This window comes from Eumetopias jubatus, unplaced genomic scaffold (assembly GCF_037043125.1).
Source record: "Eumetopias jubatus isolate StellerSeaLion01/CBP00866 unplaced genomic scaffold, mEumJub1_p1.0 scaffold_66, whole genome shotgun sequence".
Taxonomy (NCBI): domain Eukaryota; kingdom Metazoa; phylum Chordata; class Mammalia; order Carnivora; family Otariidae; genus Eumetopias; species Eumetopias jubatus.
In genome coordinates, this window is record NW_028274872.1 from 53,838 (window position 1) to 63,506 (window position 9,669).

At 43.1% G+C, this 9,669-nt stretch overlaps 1 pseudogene; it reads left to right on the plus strand.

The window, feature by feature from the left end:
- Positions 1-3,858: 3,858 nt before the first annotated feature.
- Positions 3,859-4,338, plus strand: LOC148161770 (ATP synthase peripheral stalk subunit F6, mitochondrial pseudogene; annotated as a pseudogene).
- The last annotated feature ends 5,331 nt before the right edge of the window (positions 4,339-9,669 follow it).

Here is a 9,669-nt window from a genome sequence, read left to right on the forward strand (position 1 = left end):
ATTTCCGGGTATGAAATTTTTTGTTTTTATAATTTAAACTGTTTCAATGGGCATATTGAGATATAATTTACAAGCAAGAAAGTTTATATAATTTAAGTCTAAAGTTTAGTCCGTTTGAACATATATATGCATCACCCACACAGTGGATATATCTATCACCCCAGAAAGTTTCCTTGTGCTCTGGCCAATTCCTCCCTCACATTCCCACCTCAGGAAACCACCGATTGGCTTTCTGTTACAATAGAATTATTTCCAATTCCTAAGGTTTTATATTTTGAAATCATATGCTATGGACATTATTTTGCTTGGATGTTTTTTTTGCTCAAAAATTATCTGAGCAAAAAATAAAATCTTTACCAATTTTGTTATGTATGTGAAGAGATTACTCTGCTAAACCAAGGAGTATTCCTTGAACTGGATATGCCACAACTTCTTTTGGTCATTTACCTGTGAATGGATTAGAATGGCAATTAAAAATAGAGTTTCTATCAATAGATTTTTATGAATATATCACTCTTTTTTTTCATTTGAGTGGAATGGTGGTGGCCTATGCCAGGGGGTTTGGTAGAGAGGTTTAATATTTTGAAGCAGGTCGCAGCTGTTGGGGTGCTTGGGTTGCTGAGTCGGTTAAGTGTCTGATTTTGGCTCAGGTCATGATCTCCTTGGTGATGAGATGAAGCCCCAAATAGGGCTCCATGCTCAGTGGGGAGTCCGGTTGAGATTCTGTCCCTCTGCCTCTCCCTCTGCCCCTCACCCCACTCACTTTCACTCCCTCTCACACAAAGAAATCAACCTTGAAAAGAAAAAAAAGATTTCCAAACTATTTCCTAGAGGAGTTGTAGAATTTAACATTCCTATCAGCAGTGTATGAGAATTTCAGCTCCTACACATCTTTGCCAATACTTGGAATGGAAATTCTTTTCATTTTTGCCATTTTAATTGGCAGATAGTGGTTTAAGTTTACATTTTTCTAATGACTAATGATGTAGATCTTGTCATGTTCTTACATGCCTTCCATATATGTTCTCGGCTGAACTGTCTACAAATCTTTTACCCAAATTATTTTCTTATTTTCTTACTTGAAAGAGAGAGAGAGAGCAAGAGCGGGGGTGTGGGGTGGGGTGGGGAGGGCAGAGAGAGGAGAAACACACTCCCCTGTCAGTGGGGAGACTGACAGAGGGGGGCAGGGCTAGATCCCAGGTCCCTGAGATAAAGACCTGAGCCAAAGGCAGCTGCTTCACCAACTGAGCCACCCAAGTACTTCTCTTTTACCCATTTTTAAATTGGATTGTTTGCCTTCTTACTATTGTCTTTGGAGAGTTCTTTCAGTGTTCTATTAGGAGACCTTCATTAGATATGTAATTTATCAATATTTTCTCCCTATGTGTGACTTGACTTTTCATCCTCTCACCAATGTCTTGTGAAGAACAAAAGTTTGAAATTTTAACTAAGTCCAATGTATCCATTTGTTCTTTCATCAATCACAATTTTGGTGTCATATCTAAGAGATCATTGTCCCAGGGCTCCTGGGTGGCTCATTCTGTTGAGTGTCTGCCCTCGACTCAGTTCAGGATCCCAGAGTCCTGGGATCTAGCCCACCATCGGGCTCCTTGCTCAGCGGGGAGCCTGCCTCTCCCTCTCCCTCTGCAGCTCCCCTGCTTGTGCTCTCTCTCTGTCAAATAAATAAATAAAATCTTAAAAAAAAAAGAAATCATTGTCCAACTTAAGGTTATAAAGATTTTTTTAACGATTTATTTACTAGGGAGCCGGGGGAGGCTTGGTTCATTATGCATCTGCCTTTAGCTGAGGTCATGATCCCAGGGTTCTGGGATTGAGCCCACCGGCAGGATCCCTGCTCAGCAGGGAGTATGCTTCTCCCTCTCCCTCTGCCTGCCCTTCTGCTTGTGTTCTCTCTATCTCCAATAAACAAATAAAATCTTTGTTTAAAAAGATTCTATTTATTTAATTTTAGAGAGAGTGACAGAAAGAGAGCAAGTGCGGGACAGAGGGAGAGAGGGAGAGAAATTGAAGCAGACTCTCCACTGAGTGCACAGCCAACTCTGGGCTTGATCCCACAACCCATGAGATCAGGACCTGAGTCAAAATCAGGAGTCAGATGAGCCACCAACTGTGTCACGCAGGGGCTCCTAAAGATTTTTCTACTATGTTTTCTTGTAAAAGTTTTAACATTTTAACGTTTCTACTTAGGCCCTTACTCTCTCCTAGGCTAATTTTGGGGTGGTGTGAGTTATGGATCCAATTTTATGTATTTACTTATTTTCATATGCACACGCATATGTCATATCCATATCCATGTGTTGAAAAGATTATACTTTACCACTTGCTGAAAGGTTATACTTTTTTTTAAAGATTTATTTCTTTATTTTGGGGTGGAGAGGCAGAGAGAGAGAGAGAATCCCAAGCAGAGTCCCTGATGAGGATGGAGCCAGAAGGTGGCTCGATCCCAGGACCCTGAGATCATGACCTGAGCTAAAATCAAGAGTCAGACATTTCACCAACTGATCTGATGTTCTGATCACAGAACACAAAAGTGTTAAATAATATTTACCATAGTCACAAATAAAAGGCACTTCGATGATTATCTATAAAATATCTGACTCCTGTGCTAAAGTTCTTTTTCCTGAGAGCTGGCACTGGGTCTGCCTGCTCACCCCATGTCCCCCGTGCCTCCGAGAGACTGCCAGGTGAAACATTCAGTAAATACTTGTGAAGCAGATAGATAAAAGTTACCAGCAATAACGAGCTTTTACTGATCTCCAGTCCCAACCATCTTTCCATTCAAACCCAATCCCGGTTCTGGGCCGAAGCAATAGAAGCACAGCCTTCAGAAAAGCATTCCAAGATGCCAATAGCAGCTTCACCACATGTCCCATATGCTTTCGTGGATCATTTAATTATCTCTTTGAGCATATTTATCTCGTGTATGATAGAGAATGTAGAATATAACTTCGAGAAGGCAGCATGGACCGCTGGAATGTTAGACGGGAAATGGGGTATCATGCAGCAGACAGGGGTCCCGTCCCTGGGCACCAGCTGCAGAGCTAAAGAACACCTTCATCAGAGTCATTGTGTGCCTCTTGGAATGCCCTGGGGATAAGGCCCACGAATCTGCATTTCTGACAAAAGCTCCAAGGAGATTCTCACGTATGGAAAAAGCCCGTTTTAAACAAAGAGCCGAGGAGGCAGACTCTGAAAGACCCAGTGCTCACACCCTTCAACCAAAGTGGCTTTCAATGGAGAATGGGGACATTTCTGGGAAGGGCTCCTACTTGATCTGTGTCCTGCTTCCGTGATTTTGGTTTTTAGGCCCTCCGTTTGCCTGTAGGTTTCCTCCTCTGCTCTAATTGCTGGGGAATGTCAGCCCTCATGGGGGTCATTTCTTTATGAAGACCTCTGTCATTTATTCTCCTCCTGGACAAGGGACAGCAGAGATCAGGTCTGGGGTTCCACAGTTCTAGCATTCCTCCTAAGCCACCTGGCTAAGCTGAAAGCATCATGACAGATCGAAATGAGGTCAGGGAAGAGGATCCCAGAGGAGTGAGATGCTGAGGGCAGGCCCTCTTCGGAGAGAGAACCACTACAAGGTCACTATCAGACCTGTTCAGGTGGGGGACGACTTACTGACCAATTCCGTGAGCAGAGAACCCACCCTCGTCATTCCAAACTCCTGAGCCAAAGGACTGCAAGATAACACATGTTGGTTGCTTTAAACCACTGCTTTTCTAATTGTTAATATGCATCAATAGAGAACTAGTTCAGATGCTTATCTCTACTTCCCCGGGTTTTTAATGTTTAGAAACATGTATGCTAATCTCTATCAAGGAAAAAAATTTGAGAATGCACTGGGAGGGCGGGTAGGCGGGTGGGGGCAGAGCCACGGCCAGAAGTAGAATAGTGGAGGCAGTGGAAGCTCTGGCAGCTCAGGACTGAGAGCAAATCAGAATTACCCTGATGCTTCAGAGGCTCTTCAGTTTCTCCTCTCTCATTCGGTCTGCAGTCTCAGTTCATTTGAGGAGCGACACTGGTGTTACCGCGGTGGCATTTAATAAAGAACTTGGTCCTGTACAGAAACTCATCGTGGACAAGATTAGAGAACACAGAACTAAACTATGGGCATCTGGAGGACCCGTTGATACTGGCCCAGAGCACCAGCAAGACCTAGGGAGGGAGCTTCTGAAGCTTAAATACACATATGTTAAAACAGACATGAATACGTTCCCAGACTTCACATTTGAAAATCCTAAATTTGAAGTCATCGAGAAGCCCCAGTCCTGGAAAACCCATGTAAAGTTTATTTGGAAATTTCACCTAGATTAGTTGTACAACTGGATCAGAATAAACAGTTCTCAACTGTCAAATGTTCTTTTGAATTCTGATTCCAAATAAATTATTTGGTGATGTTGGATGTAGAAAAAAAAAAACACAAAAATCCAATAACCACGGTAAACATCTGTTCGTCACCTTCACGTGATGTTCCCTAGCCCTTGTCACATGAAGGACACTGTGAAGGGCATTTCCTATCTACAATAGGTTCTTTCTAACACCCTCTTCCTGAGACCATGAGGTGTGTTCTTTCTGGCCGCAAGGAATAAAAACCCCAACTTGCTTCATGGGAGGTGTGTTCCTTTTGATTTAGCTTAAGGGAATTACCGTCAGCTAAGGTTATGCTAGGTCTCAGGGTTCAATTTTTCACTCGTGTGTGGTGGCAGATTTCCCAAAAATGACGTAGGTTTTCAAGGTAAGATTGCTCCCTGTACTTCATCTTTTCTTATCCCTGCTGTCTTCCTAACTATGGGAAATTGTATAAAACAAAATAGTGATATAAAACAATATACACAATATACACAAAACAATAGTATATAAAACAAAAGATAGACAGGATTTGGGATTTAATAAGAGCTGTTGGGGCACCTGGGTGCCTCAGTCGGTTAAGCATCTTCCCTCAGCTCAGGTTATGATCCCAGAGTCCTGGGATCCAGCCCCACATTGGGTTCCCTGCTCGGTAGGAAGCCTGCTTCTTCCCCACCCTCTGCTGCTCCCCCTGCTTGTTTTCTCTCTCTGTGTCTCTGTCAAATAAGTAAGTAAAATCTTAAAAAAGATAATGAGAGCTGTTATAATCCTGAACTTCTGGGGAATTGATGACAAGGACCCCAGGGTAGCAGGGAACAATGGCTTTGGGCTTTTGGAGTTGCAAATGGGCATGTGCCAAAGAACAATACATGGTTTTGGGAGATACCTTAGCAACAATTTTGGCCATAATGGCCACAAAATCCATCATCCACCAGTCACTCTGTACACAGGTTATCCAGGTTTAATTTTGGCCAATGGCAACTATTTCAAGAAAGACCAGATAATTGCATAAGAGCACATCCAACAAATATGGGGATGATGTAAAAGGTTGCATTGCCAAATCAGGCCCCACTAATCATAAGTCTTACCCAGGATCAGGTTTTACTCACATTTTCAAAGAGAAATTGTGAGGTACCAGCAAAGCAACTGAGACCACTAACACTAACTGCAAGAACCGATTTCCCACATGAGGACATGCTCTGACCGAGGCAAAACATACATGGTCTCTAAATGTTGTGTGAGGTTACCACACAAAGTGGAACTCTTTGGGTTGATTTCCCATGGCTATGCTTACATAGCTGATGTGACTTTTTCTTGCGAATAAGGCCATATTAATCCACTGATTCTTAGTTTGTTTCCCTAAATAGTTCTATACACAGCAAATCACCCTCCTGAAAGCATGTCAGGGACGGGCCTTCCCAACATTCACCACCATTTGGGTGTTCACCAACAGATTCCTCACGAGATGTTTACAAGGAAAATTGACCAGGACACTTTCTTCCCTCCCTCCTTCCCCCTTTCTTTTTTGTCTTTCTTTCTCTCTTTTTCTTTCTTTCTCTCTCTCTCTTTCTTTCTTTACGTTCTTTCTTGCTTTCTTTCTTTCTTTCCTTCCTTCCTTCTTCCTTCCTTCCTTCCTTCCTTCCTTCCTTCCTTCCTTCCTTCCTTCCTTTCCTTCTTTCCTTTCCTTCCTTCCTTCCTTTCTTCTTTCTTTCTTTCTTATTTCCAGGCAGATCCACTGAAGGGAAATGACCAAATGAAAGAACACAGTTTCCCTTCTTTTCCACACATTGTTTAGGTGGAGTTTGTAAATCAGCAAGAATCCAATAATTTCCCTAGGAAAATATATGCAGGGAAGGACAAGTTCCTCCATTACCGTTCAAGGTGTTCCAGCTTACCTAAGAATTAAGTTTACCTGAGATATTGAATATGCATGAAGAACTGATATTGAAATTCAGACCTTTAAAGAAATAGAAAGTATTAAGGCAGACATTTTTTATACATTTTAGACAAGGAGACAATACATTTCCGAGGGACGTTTGGGAGCTCTAATTTGGAGTGAGTCCTATGCAGAATTCAGACCCTCTGCTTTAAAGGCCTTGGTGAGAAGGATGTCTTTTTACTTCTTAGTACAGGGGGTGCCTTTTTCATAGGGGAGATGGGTTTCCTGCTTTCAGGGAGACAGAGGAGGGTTTGAGGTCCTTGCACAGTTGCTATTCAAAGAGCTACAATTCAAAATAATCAATATGCCATTGTGGTACATATTGGGCAATCTGACCTTGGCCCCTATGGGTACCATGGTTTCTCTTAGCCTTGCTCATTACTCAGTACCTCTTTCAGAGAGAAAGCTAAACATATTATTCTTAGAAATACCAAGGGGCATCCAGGTGGCTCCGTCGGATAAGCATCTGACTCTTGATTTTGGCCCAGGTCATGATCTCAGGGTCGTGGGAACCCCACGTTTGGGCTCTATGCTCAATGCAGAATCTCCTTGGGATTCTTTCTCCCTCTCCCTCTGCCCATAATCCCTGCTCTAAATAAATAAATAAATACATACATACATACATACATACATAAAATCTTTAAAAAAAACAAATAAAAAATAAATACCATGATCTTACCTGAAACTAATGTAACGCTGTATGTTAAGTATTCCAGAAATTTTTTAAAATTATTTTAAGGGTCACCTGGGTGGCTCAATTGGTTAAGTGTCAGTCTTTGGCTCAGGTCAGGATCCCAGGGTCCTGGGATAAGCCCCATGTCCAGCTCCCTGCTCAGGGGTGAGTTTGCTTCTCTCTCTCTCTCCCCCTCCCTCCACCACTCTGCTCTCCCAATCGCTCTCTCTCAAAGAAGTAAAGAAAATAGTTTTTAAAAAGCAATATAATGGTCCTCTCTGGAATCAATGCACTGATAATTATGCTTTCTTTTTGCTGACTCCCAGTCCCCCCATTTCTCTTTATTACCTGTCTGACCTACGTCCTTCCCCCAGTGATAGAGCCCTCTCAGGTGCACTGCTTAACCTGGAGGTGGGGCCAAAGAGAAGTGCACACATGGCTAGAATGGGCTGCCTTCAGAGTCAGTCATAACGAAACTACAGGCAGTTAGAAACGAGCCTAAAGTACCATTAGGAATAAGCACTGTGATATTTAGTGGTATGGATTTTAGGTTTGCTATTGATATCAACTTCCTTGTACAAATATGGTTAGAATCAAACATGACAGCAGGGCATCAGACAAAATGAAAGAAAACTGTGTCAAGTGTGAAGGTACTAAGTTACCAAAGTTACTCTCAGTTGTAAATTGCTTTGTCCCTCAGCCCCTCATTTCCACCTGCAGAACCTAGAAGACGTTCAACAGAGTCTCCACTTGCCATCAGATTCAATCTGGGGACACAATAATTTAAACTGTTAACCCAAACTTTCCATTTTTTCCTAATGTGTGTTGAATACCAGGTATTTCGATTGCCCATTCTCATTTTCAGTGAGGCCGCAGTGAGGACAGAGACTAATGTGGTGCATCCAGGTACTATTCTGTGTTTTGGTCTACTCTGTACTCCGTGTGTCAACTTTTTTCTGCCAGTGGACCTCTGACCATACACGGAAAACCCAACAAATACTGAAAGTGTAGAATCTCTGGGTTGATCTGAGGAAATATCAAGCAACTTTTAGGATTCTCTAAGGCGCAGAATGGCTCTTGACCTGCAAGGACTAAGGGAGCTGCCCCATCCTTTCCTTAGGGGGAGTAATTCCAGATTCCTGACGCATGCACCTGTGTATTTTTTATTTATTATTATTATTTTTTTAATTTCAGCTAGGCTCCATGACCAACGTGGAGCTCTAACTCATGACCTTGAGATGAAGAGTTGCACGCTCTACCCACTGAGGCAGCATGTGTCCCCCGAGCACCTTTGATGCAGGCACACACCATGATTTTCATGTTGGAAAAAGAGTGCAAACTCTGGGAAATGTCTTCAATCTGCTCCACTCCTTCTGGGTATGTTTCCTGAGTTCCAATTGTGTGGGAGTCCTCTTTCCCACCCACCCACAGAAGACCCTATCGGATCCCAACCCAGATCCCCTGGGATCCCTGGGGTCCTTTCTGTGTTAGCCTCTCCTGCTCTCAGTGTGTTTGTGCTTCTAAAGACACCTGTGAGCAGGACTGCCCTGGGGCTCCAGGAGCTCCTTTGTACCCAGTCCCAGAGAACGGGGAGTACATGCCGTATATGACCCCAGCCCCACGTATCTCCCCTCCCCAAAGGCACTCAGCCTTTCACTAACAGGTGCAGCACGGTGAAATCTCCATTCCTGGCCCAGGGGAGACTAACTCTGAAACAAAGGTGTCCCCCAGGCTCTCCTGTACCTGTCAGGACAAAGCTCCCCCACTGCTGTTGCAGGAAATCACACCTTACACAGCAATGAACTCAAAATGGTCACAGATCTAAGTATAAGAGCCAAAACTATTGTGCAAGAGGACTACATGGGAGAAAATGGTCAGGAATTCACAGTAAGCAAAGAGTTCTAAGTCACTACGGCAAGAGCACGATATGTAAGAGAAAATTGAAGATGGAGAAGTTTTTTGCATCAAACTTTGCCACTGAGAAAAGGAACAGAGAAGCCACTGATTAGGAGGAAATATTTGTGGATTAAATACCCAGTGAGGACTCACATTCACGAGAGACAAGAGGACTTTGAACTCACTCAATGGGCCGAAGCAACACACTCGTTTAAGCCAGTATAAGAGTTGAATACACATGTACCAAAGGAGACACATAAAAAGGTAATCAAGGTTATTAGTAATATGTTATTAGTGCTCAAGGAAATGCAAGGACAACCACGTACCATTTTACATCAACTAGTGCGCTTCTGTTCCAAAGACGATACCAAGTGTTGCTGAGGATGTGGAGAAACTGGACCCTCCTATATTGCTGGTGGCAACGTAAAATATAAGAGCCCCTGCGGAAGCCACTTTGAGAGTTCTTAAGAGTTCAGCACAAGCTTGCCATAGGATCCAGCCATTCGACAACTAGGAATCTATCTGAGAGAAGTAAAAGCATATGTCTGCTCAAGTCTCGGTCAGAAATGTTCCGGGCAGGGTTATTCACAATAGGGAACACCTGACAGCAACACAAAGGGCCATCGGCTGGTGAATGGACAAACCCAATGAGGCCTATCTGTACCATGGCATCTATTGGGCAACAAAAGGCACAGAAATCTGATCCAAGCTACAGCATGGAGGAACCTCAAAAGGATGCTCAGTGAAAGAAGCCAGTCACCAAGAACTACAAACATTCTCATTCGGCTTA